We start from the raw sequence: 27218 nt of genomic DNA, 5'->3' as shown, positions 1-27218 counted from the left end.
AAATGGAATGCTCTTTAGTGATCCATAAGCCTACTGTAAAAATTGTATTTCATTTTCAAGCACTCTGGGTAGTTAAAATGCTGTTTTTTCTTTTTCTTTAAAAACACACAGATTTTTATATAAGGAGGTACTTAATGACATATTCTTAGATGCAGAGAAAAGGACTAGAAGGGAATGTACCAAAATGTTAACAGATGTAATCTCTAGGGAGTGAGATTAGAGATGATTTTTATTTATTTAGTGCTTTTAGTAATATTTTCCAAGCTTTTGGTCATGGACCTGCATTATCTTGCAGGACCAGGCTTGGCCCTAGTCCCTTTTTCTTTATTTACTCTCTCCCTAGGTGATCTCACCAATTCTTATTAGTTTAAATACTATCTAAACCCTGAAAACTCCTATATTTCTATTCCTAGCCCAGACTTCTCTCCTGAGATCTCCACTACTGTGGCCAACTGCACCCCTTGGCTGGCTAACGGATATCTGAAATATAGAGGTCTTGATTCACCACCTCTCCCTCTAATTGCCTGGCCTCTTCTTACCAAGGACTGGCGTTTTAAAACATATTTTGTCTAGTTAATTCACACGGCAAAATTTTAAAAGGTACAAAAGGTTAACTATTATAAAATATGTGCCTGTTCTACTCCACATTTTGTTTTCCTGTTCCTGTACTCAGTTCTCCTCTGCCAAAACATTTCCTGTGTTTCTTATCTTCTTTGTAAATATATGTAAATATACACCTTTTTCATTTTACATAAAAGTTAGCATCTTTTATGCACTGCTCAGCATCTTGTGCTTTTAATGATCTACCTTGGAGATATTTCTATATTAGTACAGCATATATAGAGCTGCTTATTTTCATAATATTTGCATAGCATTCCATTGTGTGGATAAGACTAATTTTTTAAAAACAAGACCCTATCTTGAGGCTAGATTGTTTACATTCCAATTATATGTAATAACAAATTATAATAAAAGTTGTACCATACCAGACCCACTATTATACAACCTTTCTTTTTTTGACCCTTGTATATAATACAGGCAGTCTTCGACATTAGTGCGTGCAGAGCTACCACTTTCTTTTTAATCACGGCTTTCATATTCTGTCATATTGATGTGCTGTAACTCACCCAACCATTACTTGTTTATGAACCCATAGGTTTTCTCCAGTGTTTTGCTTTCATAAACACTGCTGTGATTAACATCTTCCTTCAAGTCCCTCTGGCAGTGTTCACCACACTTTGATTTTCTCCAGGACACATAGCTGGTCAACATTTCCCAGGCTTCCTTACAGGTAGCCTTGTGATCAAGTTCTGTAAAGGAATGTGAGTGGGAGTGATGTTTGTCACTTCTGGACCTGGTCCATAGAAAGAAATCTCTGGTACCATCCTCCATCTGTTCTCTCCCCATTTTCAACTTAATAGAGGTGACTTCAAGGATCTAGAAAAAGGTAGAGTCACAAGACAAATCTTCAAATGATTTTGTGAGCAGAGCACCCCTGCTGACTTGCATTGGTGATGTGAGCACAAAACATACATTTATTATAATGAGCCACTGAGGTTTTGAGATTTAAAAAATTTTTGTTAGACTGCCCTAAATACTGTAACACCCATACACACTTCTACCGGGAGTTTTCTAGGGTTGATTCTGAGAATTTAAATTACTGGGCCTCAATGGCCTAAGCATTTTAAATTTGACACTTCTTGTCAATTCATTCTCCAAAAAGTATACTTTACTTTATATATATACATAAAAATATAGTACGTAAAAACGGTCAAGAAGAATGAAATATAATGTACATTTATTTTTATGTATTTACTTTTATTTTATTTATTTATTTATTTATTTATTTGAGACTGAGTCTCACTCTGGTCACCCAGGCTGGAGTGCAATGGCATGTTCTTGGCTCACTGCAACATCCACCTCCCAGATTCAAGCAATTATCCTGCCTCAGCTTCCCGAGCAGCTGGGATTACAGGTGCCCCCTACCACACCCAGCTGATTTTTGTGTTTTTAGTAGAGATGGGATTTTACCACATTGACCAGGCTGGTCTTGAACTCCTGAAAGGTGATCTACCTGCCTTGGCCTCCCAAAGTGCTGGGATTACAGGCATGAGCCACCACGCCTGGCCATGTGCATTTATCTTATAAAATCTATTTATAATTCTTATAATTTGTAAAATCTATTTATATTCTAATAATTTATAAAATTCATTCATAAAATAGGTTTATTTTTATTAAAATGGTGATTAAAGTGAAAACTGAAATATTAAAGCTGTTTAATTACAGTAACATTAAAACTTTAAATAGTAAACATAAAAACTGATATTATCCAAAAGATTGTTGGTTTCCAGTCTTGGTGGGGATAAGAGGGTATCTGTGTTTAGTTAAAGTCTCTCTAGGAGATTGATTCTTAGGTCAGATTTGGAAACCGCTAGCCTGATGTGTTGTTGGTTCCAAGTGGTTAAATGGGATAAGTTTAATGGTACCCTTCAGAAAGTATCATAAAATCCATATATACCAATGGGAGAATCTTATTCAGCTTGGGCTCAGTCTGAAAGTTGTACTTCTACTCTTCTTGCCTCTAGCAGACCTTAGAATTCATCTAATCATCCAGCACAAACAGGACAGCAAGGCAGTAGCAGAGTTCTTGAGCATCAAGAGCTGTAGGGTTGAGCAAATACAGATACAGCTCCAAGGTAAATAGCTCACTGGTAGCAGACATTTCGCAGAAATTTCCTGGTGAAAAGCAAAGTTTCCTTAGAAATCAATTGGTGGGGACTCTGTCTGAATTTGCTCAAAATTTAGATTCAAAAATAAAAAACAACCAAAACCAGTCATTGAATAGTCTCTACAATTGACATTGGCCACTGCAATTCAAGAAAGTGATCATTCCTGCAGAGATGAAATGAATCAGCAGCAACTCTCCGATAAATAAAGGAAAAGATAACTAGACCAGAACAGACACCATTCCCTAACCAATATCTGCCAAAAAGATTTGTTAAATCCTGAGGAGAAAAAACTGGAAGTTAAAATGGGAATCCTAATAGTTATTTTTTTTGTTAAAATTGACTATATTATAAACTGTATGTGGGTCTTATTTCTTAGTGTGGGCTAAATTCTCAAAGAGTCCTATAGTTATTTTTAATAAAATTTCAATTCTTCTAGATATGATCATAGGGAGCAGGATCACATATAATCTGAACTGACAACTCTGAGTATGATTTTGGTGTTCACAGTGAACATTCTAGATCAACCATACACCTTCCAGAAGGGTGTCTTTATAAGACATGTCTGAGGGCATTGCATTTTCCATATGCCACTACCTCTGGGGAGGTCTGATGGTAGTGTTAACTTCCTGTGATAGGCAGGTTGAATTTCAATACCATGAATTTAATTTATTAATGGTAGGTTCTGGGATATCCAGAAAGAGCTACATTGTAAAGGAAAAAGCCAAGTCATTATGATAATTGCAGAACAATCAGAAAGGCTTATTTGACATTAAGCAACTGACATGGTGTTCCTTAGTCTCCTGGACTAACAACAGTATTGAAATCAGAGGCTGTGGAAGGAGGTCATTAGACAGCCCTAGTTGTAAATATTGGGGAACTGTAGGGACAGGAGTCCTGCTGCAGTATGTCTAGTGTTTTATTTATTTTTGTATCATTTTATTCATTCATTTTTTCAACAAACATTTACTGAATACCTCCTGTGTGCTGTTTATGATGCTATGGAGAATACAATGGGGAGCAAGGCAAACCTGGTCCTTGTTCTCATGGAAACTTCCTGCATACTGCTGTGTGCTTCATGAAGTCAGTCATGGCAGTTCCATTTCTGTTGCTACTATTTGGTTCATACATGGATATATGATTCAGTTCTGGCCACTGAGACTTGAGAACGCACAAGCCAGGAGGCGTCTGAGATAGGTTTCCTTCTTTTTAAAAAGAGACATGGAAAGACCAGCTGTAACTGTTTGTATATGGCAGCCATTTTGTGACCATGAGGGAGCTAGCCTGAAGATGAAGTCTGCATGTGGAGGACGGCAGAGCAGAAAGCTGGGAAGCACCTGCATCCGTGGTCAACTACAGAGTCACTGACCACAGCAGCCCTGGAGCTGCCTGTCGTGGACTTATTTTGTGAGATAAGAAATGTCTACTGTTTGAGGCAGTCTAGCCAAGACGTTACTTGTAGTTAAAGGCCAACTATCTGATAAGTTCTTCAGAAGATTCACTGCAATTCACCTGATAGTGACTTGATAGTAAATACGTGGTTCTAAGAAGGAGATAAAGTTTTAAAGTCTGTCACACAATGGTAAACAGTAGTGAAAAGGACACTCAGTGTTTGCTAGGAAAACTTTAAGAAGTTTCTGTAACTTGGGAATTCTGAAGACAACTGTGCATGTGAGTGTGCACGTGTGCACGCATGTGTGTGTGTGGGGGGCATATTTGCCATTTTAAACTGAATGGAGAACTCTTCACATCTTTGCTTTACAGGGAAAGCCACTGTAGTTATAACTTTTTAGAAAAGGGCACTAGATGAAGGAAGGAAGATTGCTAACTTTTTTTTTTTTTTGAGACGGATTCTCACTGTCACCAGGCTGGAGTGCAGTGGTGTGATCTCGGCTCACTGCAACCTCTGCCTCCTGGGTTCAAGCAATTCTCTTCCTCAGCTTCCTGAGTAGCTGGGATTACAGGTGCCTGCCACCATGCCCTGCTATTCTTTTGTATTTTTAGAAGACACGGGGTTTCACCATCTTGGCCAGGCTGGTGTTGAACTCCTGACATTGTGATCCACCTGGCTCGGCCTCCCAAAGTATTGGGATTACAGGCATGAGCCACGGCACCTGGCCGAAGATTGCTAATTCTTTTTTTTTTTTTTTTTTTTTTTTTTTTTTTTTTTTTTTTTTTTTTTTTTTTTTTTTGAGACGGAGTCTCGCTCTGTCGCCCAGGCTGGAGTGCAGTGGCCGGATCTCAGCTCACTGCAAGCTCCGCCTCCCGGGTTTACGCCATTCTCCTGCCTCAGCCTCCCAAGTAGCTGGGACTACAGGCACCCGCCAACTCGCCCGGCTAGTTTTTTGTATTTTTTAGTAGAGACGGGGTTTCGCCGTGTTAGCCAGGATGGTCTCGATCTCCTGACCTCGCGATCCACCCGTCTCGGCCTCCCAAAGTGCTGGGATTACAGGCTTGAGCCACCGCGCCCGGCCAGATTGCTAATTCTTAATGAGTGCTTCCCAGGAGGCCTGGGCACATGCTGATGCTTTATGTACATTGTCTTAATTCGTCTTCAAAACGATAAATACTATTGTCTTTCTCATTTTACCAAAAAATATAATATGGCTGAGAAATAACTTGCCCAAAGTCACAAATAAATGGTAAAAACTGAGGCCTGGATCCGGGTCTGTGTGATTCCAAACCCCATGCACTTAAGCCTTATGGGGGAAAGCCATACCGGCCACTTTCCAAAGTCTGCCTTTGGTAGTTTTCCCTCGTGAACCTAGCAGCAATGTCTGGAGGTTCCCTTGTTAGTTATGCAAATAGCAAAGCTGGTTACACAATGGAGAGAAGGCCAATTCTGGCACTAATTTTAGGGCAAACCACAGATGTCTTTGATGTTTTCATTGTACATGAGAACAGAGCCAGTGATCCGACAGCTGCTGGCAGCCCTAATAAAATATGCAGAATATTAAGGCAGTTTTATCTCAGTGCCTAATTACAGCTGGCACGGGAAAATTTATTTTGCAAAGGAGGAGATGTCAAATGGTATAAATGCAATGTATAACCAAATATGATTGCTTCGTTCTATTTTCTCAGGGCTGTGCAATTATAGAGCACTTTTTGGAAAAGTGTTGTTAATTGGCAGTCCTCTCAAACTAGGTAACCAAAACTTTGTTTTAGATATTATTGGAACAGCTCAACTGCTTTATTGCCTTATACTTAAATTTATTTTCTTTGTTTGCCTTAGATATAAAATATATCCAGCACTTAATTCCAAAAGTGAATGTAATTACAACATTCGTGTCTAGTCCAGGTTTTTACACCCACATAACCAATGTGATGAGACCATAATTTAATGTTTTCTTGCCATTGAAAATTGTTTCATATATGTAATGACAGAGAAATAGCTTTATAATGCTGATACAGGAGCAAAGAACTAATAGTTGGCTACTTCAACAAGCAGAAATCATAGCTGGACGAGGCTCTGACATTTCAACTTCATGTGGCTTACACCATATGTGGCCATGGCTGCAAGCCGCATGATGTTGAAATAGGATACACTGGCCAGATCTCTTTCAAGGAAGGACTTACTGCCCAGCTGTGGGTGGCACTCCAGCTGTTTGTTCCTTCAGGGTCTGTCTCAGCTATAGAGTCATCTTCTGATGTCATGCCCTTCCATAGTCACAGAGCCCACATCTAGTGACTATGTGAGATGAAGTACAAAGGCCCAGACATTGAAGCATGGTATGGCACATTCTCATTCTACAGCCCTCCCTGTTTCCCCTTCCCTCCAGTGTTGATCTCTCATAAATATCTTACACCTCAGATTCTACCTCGGCATGTCTCGTCATCTGCTTCTAGAAAAAAGAGAACCACTTATCAAACAGTTCTACCTTTTTCAGGGAATGACCTTTCAGCCATCATTTTAGAGCAGAATATATGCTGAATTAAAGCCCCATGATGACTTTTAGTACTAAATGACCACATTAAAAATTACCAGTTAGTTATATTCCAGAAACTTAATTTTTTTTCAACATATCAAAATGCACTGCTAAGTAATAAGTTTTTATTTTTCCTAAATCTTTCTTGGCTTCAATGCAGCATCTGATTGTAAGCTCCTCTTTCTTGGAACTCTTTTCTCTGTTCCATTTCAAAGAAAAATTAAGCTCTATTTTTCTATTTTTCTGGTTGCTCCTTTATAATCTGTGTCTGGTGCCTGCCTTATGATGGTGTATCCCAAGATTCTGTCCTTGACTTTGCTCATCTACCTTCACTCATTTTTCACAGAGACACTCATCTTCAACCTCTGCTAATGTGTTGGTTATGCCCAGTTTTTGAGTTTTCAGTTCAGACCTTGCTGTGGAGCTCCAGAATCATATAGTTTCTCAAAACAAGAACACCCCCAAATAGAATGTTTTGTTTTCACATCCTTTCCTCCAAAACACTCCAAAATGAAAATTACCAACAACGTCAACCTGTTCGTACTCCAGAGGTCCTGTAGCCTTCAATAGCACCACTGCTCATCCTGTGGTCTTAGCCTGAAATCAGGGAGACATCCTAGATTTCTTCCTTTCACTCATGCTTCATATCTAAGCAGTCCCAAGAACTTAGATGATTCTCTTTCTTTTTAAAAATTTTATTTTAGAGACAGGGTCTTGCTGTGTTGTCTAGGCTGGAGTGCAGTGATGCAATCACAGTTCACTGCAGCCTCAAACTCCTGGGCTCGAGGGATCCTCCCACCTTAGTCTCCAGAGTAGCTGGGACTAAAGGTGCATGCCACCATGCCCAGCTACTTTTTTTTTTTTGAGGTGGGATCTCATTGTGTTTTCCAGGCTGAGATTCTGCCTTTTAAACAGCTTGAGTCATTCCACCTCTTTCTTTCCACTGTCTCTTATCCCTTCTTCCACTAGTGGCTTGAAGTTTTTGATATCATCCTATTACCTTCCTTCTTAAACACTTCCTTTTCTACCATCTGATCATGCTATGCCACTGCTTAAAATCTTTCCCTGGTTTCCAACTTGGCATGCAAAGTCCCTAATGATATGAGGCCTTGTCTATCTAGTTTCATCGTCAATCATTCTTCAGTGTGTACTTTACCAGTGCCTTGGACTTAAATGCATCAGGCAGAGCCATGTTTCAGTGCCTGAGAAAGATGCAGTTCCCTCCACCCTTAGCATGAAGCTCCTTCCCCTTCCTACTCATCCTCCCTTCAACTAGCTCGTATTCATCCTTCCTTCAAAACTCAGCTCCTGCTGAGATCATCTTTGGAAAAGTCCTCCTAGATGCCTCCACTACCCTGGCACCTAAGAACATATCTATCAGACATTTATCCCATGTCTTGTGGGATATCCCATGTGAAGGGACTTGTCTCAAACTGATCTACAAAGTTCCCTGAAAACTCCTGGTTGGAGTTTACACTGGTATAAGCCTACTAAATAGTAGGCTTCATAATGTGTTTGTGAAATTAATGAAAATGAAGTTGTATAAACATATAACTACCTGTCAGTGAACCATTGTAATAGTAGATTACCAAAATGCACACAAACATGGACATATTGCCAGGTAGAACCTTTGCAAAACCTTTTAGAAAGAGCTTTTGGTTGGGCACAGAGGCCCATTCCTGTAATCCCAGCACCTTGGGAGGCTGAGGCAGGAGGATTGCTTGAGCCCAGGAGTTCGAGACCAGCCTGGGCAACATAGTGAGACTGTGTGTATAAAAAGTAAATTAAAAAAACTAACTGGGCACAGTAGTGTGCACTTATAGTCCCAGCTACTCAGGAGGCTGGAGTGGGAGGATCACCTGAACCCAGGGGTTCGAGGCTGCAGTGAGCCATGTTTGTGCCACTATACTCTGGCTTGGGTTACAGAGTGAGACCCTGTCTCAAAAAAAAAAAAAGAAAAAGTTTTTTTTTAATCAATACTATATATTACACACACACACACACACACACACACATTGATAACATCTATATTGACTTTTACTTTAAAAAGTTAATATATAACAAAATTATTTATAAATAAATTATATCTAATATAAAATTTTCACATTTTATAATATATAAAATTGTATATTTAGACAAGAAAATGTATATACAAATGATATATATTATATTATATAATTTAATAATATGTATTATGTATTTTAATATAAATCCATGCTATGTAAACTATAGGTATTATAAATTCTCTATATAAATTATAGATATAACACTTTACATGTAACATAAGTTATTTTAATATAACTTTTGAAAGGAAATGCCAATGTAGATGTTGCCAATGAGGACTTTTGAGTAGGTGTAGCATTTTTCATGAAGTAGCTGACATACAATTTTTGCCTCTTTAAACTGATTGTCAACATATGGGTAAATAACAATCTGCTGACTTTGAAAAATTGGTTATAATCCATTTCACACAATGCATGCAAAACACAGCAGGCAATGGCCCATAATTGAAGGATTAGTTTGGGGACTTAGGGTGGTTTTTAAAATTCACAGGCTGATAGAATGTTACACCCCATATGGACCCAGAATATTCTCATCAGGGAGTTTCCAGTACTCTCTTTCCTCCTACAGAATACCACGTGTTCCATGTTCAGGAGAGCATTTCCTCCATCCATCAGTACAGCAGCTGGCGATCTTCCCTGGTGATAAAGTAGGCAGGAGGCTGAAAGCGCCTTATAGGAATCTGAATCGTGCCTGAATAGATTTGGTAAACCACTTAGGTCATTTCTAAGTTTTTCTGCTGTCCAAGGCACACTGCACTTTTTTCTTGTCTTGTGCCTGAACCTTACATCCTGCTACAATTGCTCTATGTGCACCATTCCTTTAGGATTTTTGTGGCTTACCAGTGTAGAATTAGAGGCTGCTCTGTTATCTTTTACTTTTCCTCACTGTGGTTTTTACTCTCACTTTACTCCCACCTGTCTGCGCTGATTTCTGCTATTTCCTGTGTATGATTTGCACGTCTGCCATTGCTTTTTGTCTCTAGTTACTTTCTTTTCCTGTTTGTCTTGTTGTTGTAGGACCCTTTCTGACTCTCTCAAGAGGGACCTTTTCAGCTCCAACTCGTGCTAGTTTAATCCTAACCAGCACCAACTGGTTGGGAAGTAGAGCAGGAACTCTGGCTGCCCTAATCTACATGGTGCTCTCTGCTCCTGGGCAGGGGTGTGGGTGTTTTTATATACTATTCTCTTGAGTATGAAATGCCTGAACAAAGCAGTGATTTGGCAAGCCTGAAGTCACACACTGGGGATCATAGTAACTTGCTTCTACTAGCAACGTGAGCATTATAAACATTTCCTGGCCAAGTAGCCTTGAATCAGCTAGGAGTAGGGGTGCAATGAGTCTGGGTTCACTTTGCTTAGGGTGACAAGGCTTTAGAGTATCGGTTAATTGTCAAACTCTTTTGTTTAAGAGACAAGGTAAACATATATACATATATACATACATACATACATAGAGAAGCTTTCTGGGGTTACTTAGGCTTTATGTGATTACTAACAGGAATGTTTGTATTTGCAAACAAAGCTTATAAATCACCTCTTAGATATCTTTGCGAAATGAAGTTAAAACATGGTTTAAAGAATGAAAAATATAAGACATTTATAATGATTTATAATTGAATCAGGAATGCATTTGGTGTTTTTTTAAAAAGAATAATTGGCTAAGATTTAAATTAATTTGCTTTCCTTAAAAACCCAGAGTCTAAACAATGGAAAGAAATAGGAAGAGTTACACTGGGTGTGTGAGGGGTGGAGTGGGGGGGACCCAACTGGGACTGAAATTTCTTGGAGAAAATCTACAAAATTGGCCAAGCACACATGGATTGTGTGACTTCATTTAGTTGGAGGAGAACTGAGCAACCGGCTGATTTCAAATGTCTTTCCCCAGGAGAAATAATCTCTCTTGTCTTGGAATGGCTGTAGCACTGAAAGTTTATGCCACACTTGGCACTTACCTTAATCTATCCTGTAATATTATCTCTTTTAGAAATGTTTTTATCTCTTCATTATAACAATTATCTTTTTATGTTCCTGTCTTATCTAGGATGCTCATTCATTCCAGGTGGCCTGGAACAGTTCTGAATTGCGCCTATTGCCATGGTTTAATTAATAGTGCCCCCTTTCACTCTCAGAAGTGTCCTGGTTTGGTTGATAAATTGTAAGGTTCCTATAGTCTTATCCCAACTAAATGGAAAGTTCCTGTGTGAGTCAAGATCACAGCAAGAAACAGAACATTCTGTGGGGATTTTGAAGAGATAAAAGTCCCTTTAATAAAGGGACTATTTACAGAAGTGTGGGCAGAGTTAAGAGCATCAAAAAAGGATGTTGAGGCACCAGACCTGAAAAGGTAAAGGGAGGAAAAGATGCTTTTGAAGCTTACCTGGGGGGCAGAGCCTTTGAAGAGGGGCCGCCCTAGAGAAGCCACAGTCCTGGAAGGACTCAAACGATACAGAATGGGCCAAGCAAGGGAAGACATTCCCTACCACTCTGTCCTCCCACCCATCTATTGCCTATCTGTGCCTTCTATTGATTGAACCCAAATGCAAGCCAGAAGGCAAAGGAGCCCTGGTGATAAAGTTGGAAAGTGTTTGTTTCCTTGGGAAGAAGAGCAGGGAAAGGCAGAGAACGAATCGAGGGGATCGGGGTATCTTGGGTACTAGGGAAGATTAATGGTGTAGGCCCTAGATGTTAAAGGAGTTTGAAAGATGAAAGATCACAATGGGCTGGAGCAATTTGAAAAAAGAATTTATGGAAGAGGAGAGGTTTTCAGCAACACTGAAATTAGAGCCAACTTATATAGGCAAGAGGGAGAGGTTGGTCTTCTTTGGGGTAATGGCATCAACAACAGCACAGGTGTTAGCCTGAAACACATCTTCCCATGAGAGGAGGGCTAGTGTTGTTTCTGAGATTTTCAAAAATCGTACAAACATTCCAGGCAAATACTTATGGAAGGGGCTAAAGGGCATTAAATGGGCTGTAAGAGGTATAGGTTGTGGTTGGCCATTGATTCATCACTTCAATAAACATTTATTGAATGCTTGGTATTGGTCAAGCCACTGTTCTGAGAGCTGCTGATACCAAGAGAAATAAGACATGGTTCTTTCCCTTGAAGAAAGGGAATGGAAAAGGTAGCCAAGGGAGAAAGTAATTATTTTGCCTTGTGTCCGAATAAGGTTTTTCACATTCTCGGCTGGTCTTTTCACTCACTGCTTAAACTCCTTGGAGAGCCTTTACTCCCTTCAGGGGAAAGGCTATATATGAGGCCCTTCTGATATGGCCTTTTCTTGAGTCTCCAGCCCCATCCCTTACCACTCCTCTCAACACAGAGGTATGTACAGATGATATGCAAGCACACAGGAGATCATCTAAGTGAGACTCCAGCAGAGAGTGATTAACTAAGACTTCCTGGAGGAGCTAATGCAATCTGAATTCTGAAGTGTCAGCAGGGGCTTTGTAATGGTGTTTCCATGTGTTTGTGTCTATCCTGACGCATTGTAAAAAAGGAAGTAAGATGGTTGGCTTAAGAAATACACAGAGCAGGATAAAAAGAAAATTAGGTAAAACATAGAGTGAGTTTTATTTGCCTTTTATGTACATTGCTGTATTTGATGTCAGAAAAGCTTTATAAAGTTGCAGTTTTATTTTCATTTTCCAGATGAGGAAGCCAAGGCCCAGTAGTTGAAGTACCTTGCCCAGAGCACACAGTCCTGACAGGCAGTGGAAGCAGAACAGAAGCAAGCTGGTTTGGTACCAGTCTGTGAGTTTTCAGCTGTGTGCCCTAGTATAAAATATGTGCTCGTGGCTTCTGTGGCTTACATCCCCGCATAGAGCTCAAGGCCTGAAGGTGCTGCACAGGGCGGTAAAGGATGGCTGTGCACTTTGAGGACTGAAAAGTGAGTGAAGGGGATGTATTAGTCCATTCTCATGCTGCTAATAAAGACATACCCGAGACTGGGAAATTTATAAAGGAAAGAGGTTAATTGACTCACAGTTCAGCATGGCTGGGGAGGCCTCAGGAAACTTACAATCATGGCGAAAGGGGAAGAAAACGTGTCCTTCACATGATGGCAGCAAGGAGAAGTGCTGAGCAAAAGGGAGAGAAGCCCCTTATAAAACCATGAGATCTTGTGAGAACTCACACTCACTACCATGAGAATGGCAGCATGAGGGTAACCACCCCCATGACTCAATTACCTCCTACCAGGTCCCTCCCATAACATGTGGGGATTATGGGAACTACAATTTAAGATGAGATTTGGTTGGGGACACAGCCAAACCATATCAGAAGGGAACTGAGAAAGGCATTTCAGGCAGAAGATCCAGCGTGTTCAAAGCAAGAGGGGTGTGAAGGAGCATGGCATGTTGAAAGGATAGTAATTAGCTCATGATGGTTGGGAGTGTTAAGAGCAGTGCTGAGAGATGGGGCTGGAGATGCAAGCAAGGGCCACATCTGAAGGGCTTCACATAGGCCTTCGCCAGAAGAGAGTAAAAACTCTTCAAGGAGTTTAAGCAGTGAATGACAAGACAGAGAATGTTAAAAACCTCACTTGGACAGCAATGTAAACAAGTCTAGGTCTGGAGAAGCCTGGAGGCAGAGAGGCCAGTTACAGGGCTTGCTGTAGTCATAGAGCAACAACATGGTAGAAATGATAAGGGGGGTATTAGAGTTTGGGAGCTATTATGGAGAAATATTGGACAGAGGTGGGCCTCTGGATTGGGGATGGGTAAAAATAACAAATTCTCACTTGGGCAGCCAGTAAGGTGATGCCATTCATGAGGTGGGGATGGTGGGGAAGAACCAGCTTGGTGCTTGAGGGTGATTGGTTCAGATGATGGTCATAAATAACTAATAAAGAAAATGAGCTTCACTTTTTTACTCTTCTGTTCTGTCTAGTTGTTTAGTTTATTGAGGCCTTAGAAAAAAATATGATAGCCCCAGAGAAAATATTGTCAATAAAAGTTAAATGTATTTATTCTGACAAGACATTGTTTTATTGCAAAAGTGATATATACACAGACAATTTAGAAATTACAGAGAAGCCAAAGAAAATGTTGTTACACAAATGCAAAAGGTGTGTATCCTTTTTCTTCTAAGCACATATGTGTAAATATATGCATTTTTAAAGGATTTTAGTAATGTTCTCATGATTAAATATATCATGTACATCTTTCTTTCCTGCATTTTTTTTTTTTTTTTTTTTGAGATGTGGTCTAGCTCTGTCACCCGGGCTTGAATGTAGTGCAATTCTGGCTCCCTTCAACCCCCACCTCTTGGGTTCAAGTGATCCTCCTGCCTCAGCCTCCCAAGTAGCTAGCATTACAGCTGTGTGCCACCAGGCCCAGCTAATTTTTGTATTTTTTGTTGGGACAGGGTTTTGCCATGTTGCCTAGGCTTGTCTCAAACTCCTGGGCTCAAGTGATCCACCCACCTTGGCCTCCCAAAGTGTTGGCATTACAGGCATGAACCACCATGCCTGACACATGCACATTTTTCAATAACATTGGTAATTCTGTAAGATCATTTTGGAGATTGCATGGTATTCCATTTATGAACACACAGTCTCCTATTCAACTATGTTTCTGTTGAGACATTTTAGGTTGTTTCTATTTTTGTTTTTACGATTACAAACAACACTGCAATAAAGTAATGAAAATTTAAATTTTCCAGTTAATCTTTGGTTTATAGTAGTGCAATTTAGATTATGAAATTAAGTTTGGGCATGTTTTTTTTTAAAAGTGGTTATAGAAAGAAACAGATTTTTTTTTGTTTTTTTGTTTTTTAGATGGAGTCTTGCTCTGTCGCCCAGGCTGGAGTGCAGTGGCATAATCTCAGCTCACTGCAACCTCTGCCTCCCGGGTTCAAGCAATTCTCCTGCCTCAGCCTCCCGAGCAGCTGGGATTACAGGCACCTGCCATCACACCCTAATTTTTGTATTTTTAGTAGAGATGGAGTTTCACCATCTTGGCCACACTGGTCTTGAACTCCTGACCTCGTTATCCACCTGCCTCAGCCTCCCAAAGTGCTGGGATTATAGGCGTGAGCCACTGCACTTGGCGAAACAGTTGTTTTTAAATTGCTCTGAAAAAAATATGTGGTTTCTAATTCTCATGCATGAGAGCGAACTGATATAAGGTACGGCTATTAAAAAGGAAGTATGGAAACTACCTGTGAGTTGAGTCATTCTTTAACTTTCAGTGAGGACAGAGACCACATTTGATAATGAGATTCCTTTGCTTTAATGACGTTTTCAGTGTCTCCCCAAGGAGCATATAAAATGTTGTCAGTTCTTCAAAATGATCTACAAATTGATCAACCTCATGAATAATTGCAATTGTAGTTAAATTCAACATCCTTTTGATTGTGTACAATACATTTTTTGCATACATCTTTACAATTTTTCCCTTAATTTAGAAGCAGGCTTTGAGGATAGAAAACATATTATAGCTGATCTTTTTTGACTGATCATTGCCCTTTTCCTCAGAGTTCCTTCTGACTACAATCTGTGCTAGGTGTCTGCTCTCTCTGCCCTTGTCAAGCCTCTAATAGTCAAACATCTGAAATTCCTCTTTTCCAATGAAGATGCCGCAGAGTACTTGGAAGAGAAATCGAGATGTTTCTGGCTTGTCTGGACAAGGTTAGACCCCCGATAGCAGCAGAAAAGGGATACAGGATGTCAGTGATAAATGGGTGGTCTCTGTTCAGACAATAGAATGCATGCATTCTCCCAAAGTGCTTGGAAAATCCTCAGTAGCTGTGTACTCCATGCCATCCTGGTTGGATGTAGATACATTTCACCAATCTCAATACGCTTTTTCTTTTGTAAATATCTTCTATTCTAAAAGAAAGTGAATAGAAAATACAAGCTAACCTCACACATAATTTTAAAAGATGGTGGCCTAAGGGTAACATAAAGGAGAAATTCTAAAAATTTAATTTATAGTAAACATACGTTATAGCCAGATGCTTGTACTTGTACCTAGAATTGTGAATGTGACACCTACAAATTCAGACCAATACTGCAGTGATATATTGATAACTCAGATACCACAAGGGGCACCACCATTGGTATTGTAACTTTCCAAAATGTTGAACTACAGTGGGTTAAGTTATGGGTGAAGCAACATCCAGTTTTCCTTACCTTTATAAGGTGCATTCCTGAAAAATTCAGTGAGGCAACGTCCAATTTTCTTTGCATTTATAAACTGTATTCCTAGAAAATTCAGTGCACTTAAAGCTACTCAAAAGTATTTTGTGTTTTACATGTAAATTAAAGTTAGGTTTTAGGCTCACATCATTGTAAATAGATTTTTCATCTACTTGAAAGACATTCAAAGCTCATGTGTGACATGAGACAGCTTTTCGTTTGCATGACTGACCCACATATTATTGGGCGTCTCTAATCCCAGGACCCCAGCCAGTTGTACCCCATTCATTGTTAGAACCAAAATACAAATGAACTAGGCCGGGCGTGGTGGCTTATGCCTGTAATCCCAGCACTTTGGGAGGCCCAGGCAGGTGGACCTGAGGTCGGGAGTTTGAGACCAGCCTGGCCAACATAGTGAAACCCTGTCTCTACTAAAAATACAAAAATCAGCTGGGCGTGGTGGTGCACGCCTGTAATCCTAGCTACTTGAGAGGCTGAGGCATGAGAATTGCTTGAACTTGGGAGGCAGAGGTTGCAGTGAGCCAAGATAGTGCCACTGCACTCGAGCCTGGGCGACAGAGTGAGACTCTGTCTCAAAAAAGAAAAAAAACAGCATAAAACCCCAAAATACTGACAAACTTACAAATTGTCCCTTTAGGTAGGTATCATTCCCCTGCCTTCACCTCAATCACTGTTGTTTTTTTTTTTTTTTTTTTTTTTTTTTTTTGAGATGGAGTCTTGCTCTGTCACCGGGTCTGGAGTGCAGTGGCCGGATCTCAGCTCACTGCAAGCTCCGCCTCCCGGGTTTATGCCATTCTCCTGCCTCAGCCTCCGGAGTAGCTGGGACTACAGGCGCCCGTCACCTCGCCCGGCTAGTTTTTTTTTTTTTTTTTTTTTTGTATTTTTAGTAGAGACGGGGTTTCACCGTGTTATCCAGGATGGTCTTGATCTCCTGACCTCGTGATCCGCCCGTCTCGGCCTCCCAAAGTGCTGGGATTACAGGCTTGAGCCACCGCGCCCGGCCTCAATCACTGTTAAGCAGCTCCTGACTGTTTTTCTTTTTTGGACCTGGGAGGATTTGCCTCTGAGGTACAGAGAATTAGGTCAACTTGAGTTACTCTCTGACTTAAAAAAATTATTTATGTTAAAAATTGTACATATATATACACACACAATTATATATAACACAATATATATTATGTTAAAAATGTACATATAATAAAAGTTACCATTTAAACCATTTTAAGTGTATAGTTCAGTGACATTAAACATTCACATTGTTGTACAACCAATACCACTATCCATCTCCAGAACAGTTTTATTTTCTCCTCCTGGTTTTTTAAAGAAATCACGGACAGTAGTCTGTTTTGTCTCTCGTTTTCTTTTTCCTTTTTTCTTTTTTTGTTTTGAGACAGAGTCTCATTCTGTCACTCAGGCTGGAGTGAAGTGGTATGATCGCAGCTCACTGCTACCTCTGCCTACTGGGTTCAAGCGATTCTCGTGCCTCAGTCTCTCGAGTAGCTGGGATTACAGACACCCGTTACCACACCCAGTTAATTTTTGTATTTTTAGTAGAGGCAGAGTTTCACCATGTTAGCCAGGATGGTCTCAATCTCCTGACCTCGTGATCCACCCGCCTCGGCCTCCCAAAGTGCTGGGATTACAGGCGTGAGCCACTGCGCCTGGCCTGTCTCTCATTTTCTTAGGTCTTCTCACTGGCATTCATTCTGAGAATTGATCTGTTTCTTTTTTTCTTTTTTTGAGATGGAGTCTAGCTCTGTCGCCCAGGCTGGAGTTCAGTGGCATGATCTCAGCTCATAGTAACCTCTGCCTCCCAGGTTCAAGCGATTTTCCTGCCTTAGCTTCCCGAGTAGCTGGGATTACAGGCACCCGCCACTACACCCAGCTAATTTTTGTATTTTTAGTAGAGACAGGGTTTCATTGTGTTGCTAGGCTGGTCTCGAACTCCTGACCTTGTGATCCACCCGCCTCAGCCCCCTAAAGTCCTAGGATTACAAGTGTGAGCTACTGCTCCAAGCCTGGTCTGTTACTCAATTCTGATTAGGCCAGGTTTGTGACTCAACTTTATGTCTCTGGTGAGGCTGTCATGCTCTGACCTCTGCCTGTGCTGCCGACCATGCCTCTGCCCCCAGCCATATGGTAACCACATGTGGCACCACCTCTCCGGCAGGCCCGGACCTCCACAGCTCTGTGACTGTGTCCAGGACTGAGTCACCCTATGACTCTTCTTCACTCTCCCTTCTGGAAAATTCATCTTTTCCTTGGCACATTATATCATAATTTCATATTCATTTGATCGTTTTAGACGTTCTATATTCAACCGTACAGTCTTGCTTTGTCTACACTTGTCTATCTGAAATCCTATGTTGTTAGGCTGCGTATCTGTTAGAAGAGGCAACTTGGCAGTGTGGAAAGAGCATTAGAACTGGAATCAGAGGACAGTGAGTAAAGAGAGGGCTGATCACTAAATAACCTGCAGCTTCAAAGAAAAAGTTAATAAATTAATTTCTATAAAATATAATATCTACCTACCTCATAGAACCTTCATAAGCATTGAATGCAAGTGAAAAAATGTAAAAGTATAAGGCATTATTATATAGCCCTTACTGTCATAAAAGATGCATAATACATGCTTTTTAAATGACAAAAGATATAATGAAATACACTCCTAATTGGTATATTTAAAACGTAAGGTTGGATAATAGAATCTGCAAACCCAGGTATGGATTGTTTTATTAGTAGGGATGTAGTCTTCAATAAATATTAAAATGAACATATGTGATCCAGAAAAGTTATTCAAAACCTTGATTTGGGGGTATTTAAAAGATAGTAACTCTCAGATATTTAGTGCTTGACTAAGCTTGGAAGTCCACATAGATGTTCTGGAGTGTCAGCAGATGTGTAAGGTTGATTTGCACCTGTTGTCATGAGAACACAGCTTGTCTTTATTGGCCTTTAGGAACATGACCCTAAAAGTCAGCCTGACAGTGATATTTTTCTATGAAAAGAGAGGCTACTACCCAAAGGAGCTGTGACAGGAGACCTGAGGAGTCAGATATGATCAGATGTTCTGTTTCCATTTACAGAGCCCTGAAAATGTTTGAGGCTGGTTGTCATAAGTCATAGTTCCAGCCAGCACTATGCTGAGCCATGTTGCAAAAGGAAGGATGTGTACTACATGCTTTATAACTGGATACATGATTTTACATATTTTTAAAACTAGATATTGGCGACCAGGTGAGGTGGCTCATGCCTGTAATCCCAGCACTTTGGGAGGCCGAGGCGGGTGAATCACCTGCGATCAGGAGTTCGTGACCAGCCTGCCTAAAGTGATGAAACCCCATCTCTACTAAAAATACAAAAAAATTAGCTGAGTGTGGTGGTGGGCACCTGTAATCCCAACTACTTGGGAGGCTGAGGCTGGAGAATTGCTTGAACCCAGGAGGGGGAGGTTGCAGTGAGCCGAGATGGCGCCATTGCACTCCAGCCTGAGCAATAAGAGTGAAACGCTGTCTCAGAAAAAAGAAAAAGGTTATTGACTTAGATAAAAATATAACTTATGAGTTTGCTTCCATTAAAACCAGCAAAATAAATTTATAATAAATTCTGATTTTGGTATAAATCAAATACTTAAAATAATGTGAGTTTTAATATACCTACTTTCCAATTTTTTCAATATTTTAAAACTAGTGTTCTGAAAAAAATTCATATCTGCTTAAGGTATTATTACATAGCATTTATCATAATTAAACATCAAAAATACATAAAAAACATATGAATAGGGTTGTATGTTTTTTAGGCTCCAATATGGCTTAACATGGCACTATCAGTTCTCGTTTTCATTTAAAATGTTATTTTGCTTTTCATGGATTTTTGCATTAATTTAGATTTTTAAAAATATTATATTAAAATATTATTTATCTTGACGACAGAGTTTGTGTGCCCCTCCTTACATTTTCTGCCTGAGGTTAGCTTTTCACTTAACCCATTCCTGGTCCTGGTCCCAACCCTCTATCCCAACAAACTATAATACAAAAACTGCTACAGGAATGAAAACTGTACTCACTATGCTAGAGGAGATGTTCAAATCTAACTAATTTCTCCACAGTCCAAGTGAGTCCAGGAAGCATCATGTCGGGGGCGGGGGGTGGGCAGGGAATGTGAGCTTTAGGGCTAGACAGATCTAAAATTAAATCCTGCCTTGCCTCCTTAGCAATCGGAATAATTACTTACCCAATCGGAGCCTGTTTTCTTATTTCTAAAAGGGATTGGTCATTTTTTAGTGAGAGTTAAATGAGATCACTTGTGTAAAGCCTCTGTATTCAATGAGTGTTCATCTGTCTCCTTCCCTATTTTGGAAATAGTAGATTGACTCACAAAAACTGAGTTGCCCAAAGACTTGCTCCCAGAAGTGCTGGCATTGAGATTTGAACCCAGGTGTAGAGGAAGTCCTGTGTTCTTCTCATTAAATTGCACTAATTCTAGCTGCTGCAGGGTTGCGTCTTTCTAGGGACATAATTCCCAGTTATACTAGCTATATCCCAGAGAACTTGGATAAGCAGCTCTGGAGCAGAGGTGGAATATGTAGCCCTTCGACATGACCATATACTACCAAAATATAAACATTAATGCAGAAATTAATTCCATCTCCTCTTTCTGACTCTGCAAATGTTTATTAGCAAGGGATAAGATTTCCAAAAGGTCTGAAGAGAGTCAAGAAACTTTTTTCCCACCCCTTTTCTTTAGAGGCAGGATCTCGCCAAGTTTTCTAGGCTAGTCTCGAACTCCTGGCCTTGTTACCAATGGCAAATCCCACGGGTCTGCAGCAACCTCAATTCTTGCTTCCTCAGAAGAAGGAATTCGACTGAGGGGCAGAAGGCAGAAGGAGATACTGAGGCAAGTTTTAGAGCAGAAGTGAACGTTTATTAAAAAGCTTTAGAGCAGAAATGAAAGGGAGGAAAGTATACTTGGAAGAGGGCCAAGTGGGAGACCTGAAAGGTAAGTGTGTGGTTAGACCTATTGATCTGGGGTTTGATACATCGGCATACTTCCAGGATCTTGGGTTACTTCTCCCCAGTCCTGAGAGCTTAGCCAGAAGTTGATCAGTTTCCAGTGTTTTCTATTTATTTGGAGCCTGCCTTTCCCTAGCACCGGCTAGGACCAATGATTACTTTAGAGAGACAGTTAACAACCGCCTCGCCCGCCCATCCTGGGTGGGGGATGGGGGGACCCTCTCCTGCCCATTCCTTCCCTCTCCTGCCCACTCCTCCCCTCTCCTGTCTGGTCCTGCTCCACCTTGCTCATGTCTGACTAGCTACTTACTGCTACTTACTGTAACAGCTTCAAGCGATCCTCCCACGTAGGTCTCCCACAGTTCTGGCATTCTAGGTGTGAGCCGCTGTGCCTGCCCTCAAGGAACTTGAATAATGTGCTTTTCGATATATGAGACAATTTGTAATTAGGAATTAGATATGTTTGTTAATTGTATATATGCATTTTGGTATATTTCTTATGATGATTGATATTTTATCTCATTTTAGAGGCAGATTGTATAGAATAAATTGAAATTTGCTTAGTGACGGCCAAAAGCTTTGCATCTCTTTTAGGGGTGATCAGCTGTGCTTACAATAAAACTGTGCATATATATATTTGGAACATCCTTATAATAAAAAATATAAGCAACCTACATGCCCAACAATAAAATAGTGTTTATATGAATTATGGCATACTGTAGAATATTATGCTGTGATTAAACATGGTATTTCCAAAATATAAAACGAAAAAATGAGGACATAAGACTGTTTAATATGAATCTGACTGGGCGCAGTGGCTCATGCCTGTAATCCCAGCAATTTGGGAGGCTAAGGCATGAGGATTGCTTGAGCCCAAAAGTTTGAGATCAGCCTGTGCAACATGGCAGAACCTTACCAAAATAATACTAAAATTAGCTGGATGTGGTGGCTTGTGTCAGTGGTCCCAGTTACTCGAGAGGCTGAGGTGGAAGGATCCCTTGAGCCCAGGAGGCAGAAGTGCAGTGAGAGCCATGTTCATGCCACTGCACTCCAGCCTGGGTGACCGAGTGAGACCCTGTCTCAAAAAAACAAAAACAAAAACAAAAAACAAAAACTGTATAATATAAATCTAACTCTGTAAAGTTTTTAAAAACGTACTTATATAAATAGAGAAAACAACTAAGTAAAGATATTGAAATGTTAACGGTAATTAATGATGGGATTATAGGTGACTTTTATTTTTTAAAATCTTTCACAGATTTTTCCAAAATGTCTATAAATTAACAAATATTATTTTTCTATAATTAAAAATACTTTAAAACACAGTTTCCTTATGGTGGAGTTTCAATGGTATCCAAAATAGACCTGCCCAGTTTTATTTTGGAGCAAATAAATTTGACAATTAGAACAATTGCAATGTATGTTTTTATCTTTATTTTTATTTTTACTTTTATTTTTTCTAAAGACAAGGTCTTGCTCTGTCACCCAGGCTGCATAATCATAGCTCACTGCACCCTCAAACTCCTGGGCTCAAGCGAACCTGCTGCCTCAACCTCCCAAGCAGCTAGGACTACAGGTGTATGCCACCAGGCTCAGCTAATTTTAAACTTTTTTGTAGAGACAGGATTTTGCTATGTTGCCCAGGCTGGTCATGAACTTTTGGCCTCAAGCAATCCTCCCTGCCCCACCTCCCAAAATGCTGGGATTACAGATGTGAGCCACCGCACCTGGCTTCAATGTATGTCTAAATAGTCATGCTAACCTTCAAATAAAGGAAATTTTTTTAACTTTTTTTTTTTTTTTTTTTTTTTTTTTTTTTAAAGACAGGGTCTTGCTTTGTTGCCCAGGAGTGCAGTGGCTCTTCACAGGTGCGATCACAGTGCACTCTGGCCTAAAACTCCTGGCTTCAAGCCATCCTCTCCTCTTGCCTCAGTCTCCTGAGTAGCTGAGCCTACAGGCAGGTGCTACCACACCCAGCTTAAGTTAAGGAAATTTTGAGTCACCTTTGTCCTGGTTTAGCCATAGTTCATAATGTTAAAAAAAAGAACTTTATTTCTGGTGCCAAAATGTCGCCACAGTTTTTACTGATTTGTTCTTATATGCTTTCACCTCAGGAATATAAAATAAGTTAGGAGCAAAATATATGTAACGGAATGCTGTATGTAGGGAGAAAATTGGGTTGACCATAACCCCGATAAAGAAAAATAATGCATCTCTCATTTGTAGCAGCAGTAAATTGAACAAATGCTGTGGTTTGTTTCCCACTTACAATATTAAAGAAGACATTTCATATGTCATGACATACACTCCTTTCCTGATCTTTTTCCTAACACTCCTCTCCTTGTGACTGTTTCCCTGTCACTCTGCTGAGTGTCTGTATCTTTTTTTTACCCTCTAACATTAACCCATCTCCTTGTCACTAGAAGGGAAGCAGATGTGAGCATAACTGTTCCATATTACCACTTTCCCCATCTATATGATGACCACAGAAACAATCGTGTTCTGACAGAACTCTGCTGCCCCCATCTCTGTTGTTTGGTCCAGGGGTTGGGGACACCACACAAACCAGGTCAAGGACTTCTAGACTTTTCCTCTGGTAGGGGAGACTTTAGATGCAAATATTGGAAACTGTTATTACTCATTGTTGTAGTTGAATTGTGTCCCCTGCAAAAAAATATGTTGAAGTCCTAGCTCCCAGTACCTCAGAATGTGACCTTATTTGGAAATAGGGTCTTTATACATGTAATCAGGTTACAATGGGGTCATTAGAGTAGGCCCTAATCAATAGGACTGGTGTCCTTATATAATGAAAAAGAGAAATTTAGACCCAGAGACAGACACACACAAAAGAAAGACCATGTGAAGAGACGCAGGGAGGAGATGGTTATGTGACTGGAGTGACGCATCTAAAAGTCACTGGCTGTCAAGGATTGCCCGCAAACATGGGAAGCTGGGAGAGGCTGGAAAGGATTCTCCCCAAGAGTCCTCTGAGTGGGCGTGCCCTGCCAACTCCTTGAGTTTGGACTTCTAACCTCCAGAATTGTGAGACAATAGATTTCTGTGGTTTTAAGCCAACTCATTTTTAGTATGTTGTTATAGCAGCCCTAGAAAGTAATACTGTGGTTGCTTTTTTTTTTTTTTTTTTTCCATCATATGGAATGGAGAGAACTAGTGAGAGTATGCAGGTTTTTTGGTTTTTGTTTTTGTTTTAAGAGAAGAGTCACAGTGAGCCTGATAGCTTTTGAATCTTGGATTTGAGTCCTTTCTAAGACCTAGATGCATGACTGTCCTTTCTGTGTATTGGTTATTCAATCTTTTCTTGGATTACATGAACCGATTATCAGTTTTTTTGGGAGGTGGAGTATCTAAGTTAATTGAGTTGGATTTCTGGTACTTTTCTGGCACTTACAATGAGAAATAACTAATGAATCCTGAGTATCTAAGCAGCCTAGGAATGTGACATTTTCTAATACAGATGACATGAAACTTTTTTAGGTGTTGTATTACTTGAAGGGCAAAGTTCTCCTTTTCTAACACTATGGCACATTGATATATTTAATTCCTCACATAAAACAGGAAAAAAAATTACTTGAAGAAAATATAACTTTTATTATAAGGATGGAGGCAGGTCTCAGACATCTGAGCTTTTTATTTATTTGTTATTGTTCATTCATGTTGTCTTCCTTCAATTGGAACCACCAACACTTAAGAAAAAATTATGGGAGAAATAAATTTTAGTTTAATGATTGAATATCTGCTATGTGCAGGCACTGAGTTAGGTGTTAGGTTACAGCTGTGAACAGGACTAAATCCTTGCCTTGGAGGAGTTTATAACTTAGTAGGGGAAAAATAGAAGTAAACAGAAGGCCAGGTGTTGTGGTGTAAGCCTGTAGTCCTTGGAGCTGAGGTGGGAGGATGGCTTTAGCCCAAGAATTTGAGGCCGTGGTGCACTATAATCATGACTGAGAATAGCCACTGCACTCCAGCCTGGGTAACATAGCAATACCCTGTCTCTAAAAACAAACAAACAAACAAAAAACAAAATTAAAACAAAACAGGGAATCAAAATACAGTGACTAGGTTGTAGCATGACTAGATTATGGAGTGCAAGGGATGAGATTATCGACATAAAAGAGATAGATCAAGACATGCCTTTCATGCCGTATAAAAGAGTTTGGTTAAACCAAGGGCGGTGGGAGTAGGTTTTGAGCAGGAGGGTGAAAAAGGTCGGATTGAGCTGTTGAAAGTTCTAGTGCTTTAGAAGATGCTCAGCGTTTTGGTTAGGAAGCCTGTGATGTAAGATAGGTTTGAGATGGTAGTGGCCTCCTCCCCCAGGATGGTGGCGATAGAGATGGAGGGGGGTGAACTGGTTCAGGGGAAATTATTAATAGGAGGTGAAATTGACAGGCTTGGTCATGGATGGTTGTGAGGGAGAGAAAGTCAAGGTGTCTGGCTGAGGGGCTTTGCTGGATGGAAGTGCTGTTTGCTGAGGCAGCAGAGACAGGAAGGGGAGTGGTTTGGGAAAAAGTGGGGGATGATGCAAGCATTGCTGAATGTAATGGGCTGTAGGACCAGCAGTGGGATGTCCACAAGAGTTGGCTATATAGCATTGGTGCTCAGTGGAGGAACCAGAGGATTTGAATATAGTTAATAATTGAAAATGTGGATGTGATTACCAAGGGAGTATATATTATGTAAGAAAATCAAACAGGCCGGGCGCGGTGGCTCAAGCCTGTAATCCCAGCACTTTGGGAGGCCGAGACGGGCGGATCACGAGGTCAGGAGATCGAGACCATCCTGGCTAACACGGTGAAACCCCATCTCTACTAAAAATACAAAAAACTAGCCGGGCACGGTGGCTGCGCCTGTAGTCCCAGCTACTCGGGAGGCTGAGGCAGGAGAATGGCGTGAACCTGGGAGGCGGAGCTTGCAGTGAGCTGAGATCTGGCCACTGCACTCCAGCCTGGGTGACAGAGCGAGACTCCGTCTCAAAAAAAAAAAAAAAAAAAAAAAAAGAAAATCAAACAATGAGGACGTATCTCTGGGAAACTCCAGTGATTCTGAAAAACTCCGTAAGATCATTCCTGTAGCTGTGCCAGGTGAATGGCCTGGTCTCTGAAACTCTACACTCAGACACGGGTCATCCTGGAGAGTGGTGTCCTTCTGGACTGTCACATACCTCATGAATGAAGCACATGTTACAACAATAATGGAAAATAGGCAAATGAGAAAAAAAGTTGCTCAGTACCCCACCACCCTAAATTCTGGCTCCACTCCTATTTGTTTTCTCATGTTTGTCTGAATTTCTCCAAGGAGCCCATAATCAATGCTGGGTCATTCCTGGAGTGTTGAGGCTCACCAGGATTCACCTTTGGCTTTTGTTTCATCCAAAAGTAAGAGTTAGCATCATGAATGAGGCAAACGCAAACACATGCTGAGACTTGTTTGAGGGACCACTGACATTTCAAGTTGAGGAAAAGCCTTATAGTACATTGTCTTAATTTAATTTAATGTAACTTAATTTAGGAGAGCTAAGTAATTAAACATGAGACCAAAGTACATAAGAAAGCAGCAGCCTTTTATTGCAAATATGGACACACTCTTGGGCAAGGTTCTCTGGTCCTCAGGTGTGGGGGGCCAGGGAAGTCGCGCCGGCGCTCTCAGGTGAGGTTTCCCGGTCCACGAATGCGGGGGCCGAAGAAGTCACGCCGGCTTCTGCTGGCAGCTGACTTTTATGCATTGGTACTGGAAGGGGGAGGGCAGTGGGCAGGATAAGGGCGTGATAGGGGCGTCTCCATAGGCCGGGTAAGTTTCGATCTCTTCGGATTGACGTCACCTGGCGCATGCTCGGTTGATCTGCATCTTCTCGGGGGCGGGCTGCATTTTCCCGCGTGCGGGTAAGTTGGTGATGAAGAACCCGAAAACAACAGGTACTGCTCCATCTTGTTCACCTTCCTCCATTTTGTCCCTTCTCCCTCACCCAAACAGTCCAACCTCTTATTGATTATAAGAATTTGGGGCACCATTGTCTATCTGGCTGCTTCCTGCTGTTAAGGGGCGTAGTTAGGGTCTGAGGTTGGCAGTTGGGTGTAGGGATGCAGGAGCATTTGGTTGAAGGTGACTCGGATGATTTCTTGGACCCTGGCTCAGAGAAATTTTATTAGAACGGGAGCAAGACATAACATAAGACAGAGGATTAGTATGGGAATTAGGAATGGAAGCATCTGCTGTACTACAGGCAGCAGCCATATCGGTGGTCTGGGGGTTAAGGGGGCATTAAATTGTTGAAGCTCCTTTTTGATTTTGTTTAAAGTTTGGACGTTGGTGT

The sequence above is a fragment of the Rhinopithecus roxellana genome, chromosome 3, assembly GCF_007565055.1.
Source record: "Rhinopithecus roxellana isolate Shanxi Qingling chromosome 3, ASM756505v1, whole genome shotgun sequence".
In the NCBI taxonomy this organism is placed as follows: domain Eukaryota; kingdom Metazoa; phylum Chordata; class Mammalia; order Primates; family Cercopithecidae; genus Rhinopithecus; species Rhinopithecus roxellana.
The sequence above is the reverse complement of the archived record's forward strand: the minus strand, read 5'-3'. Positions refer to the sequence as shown.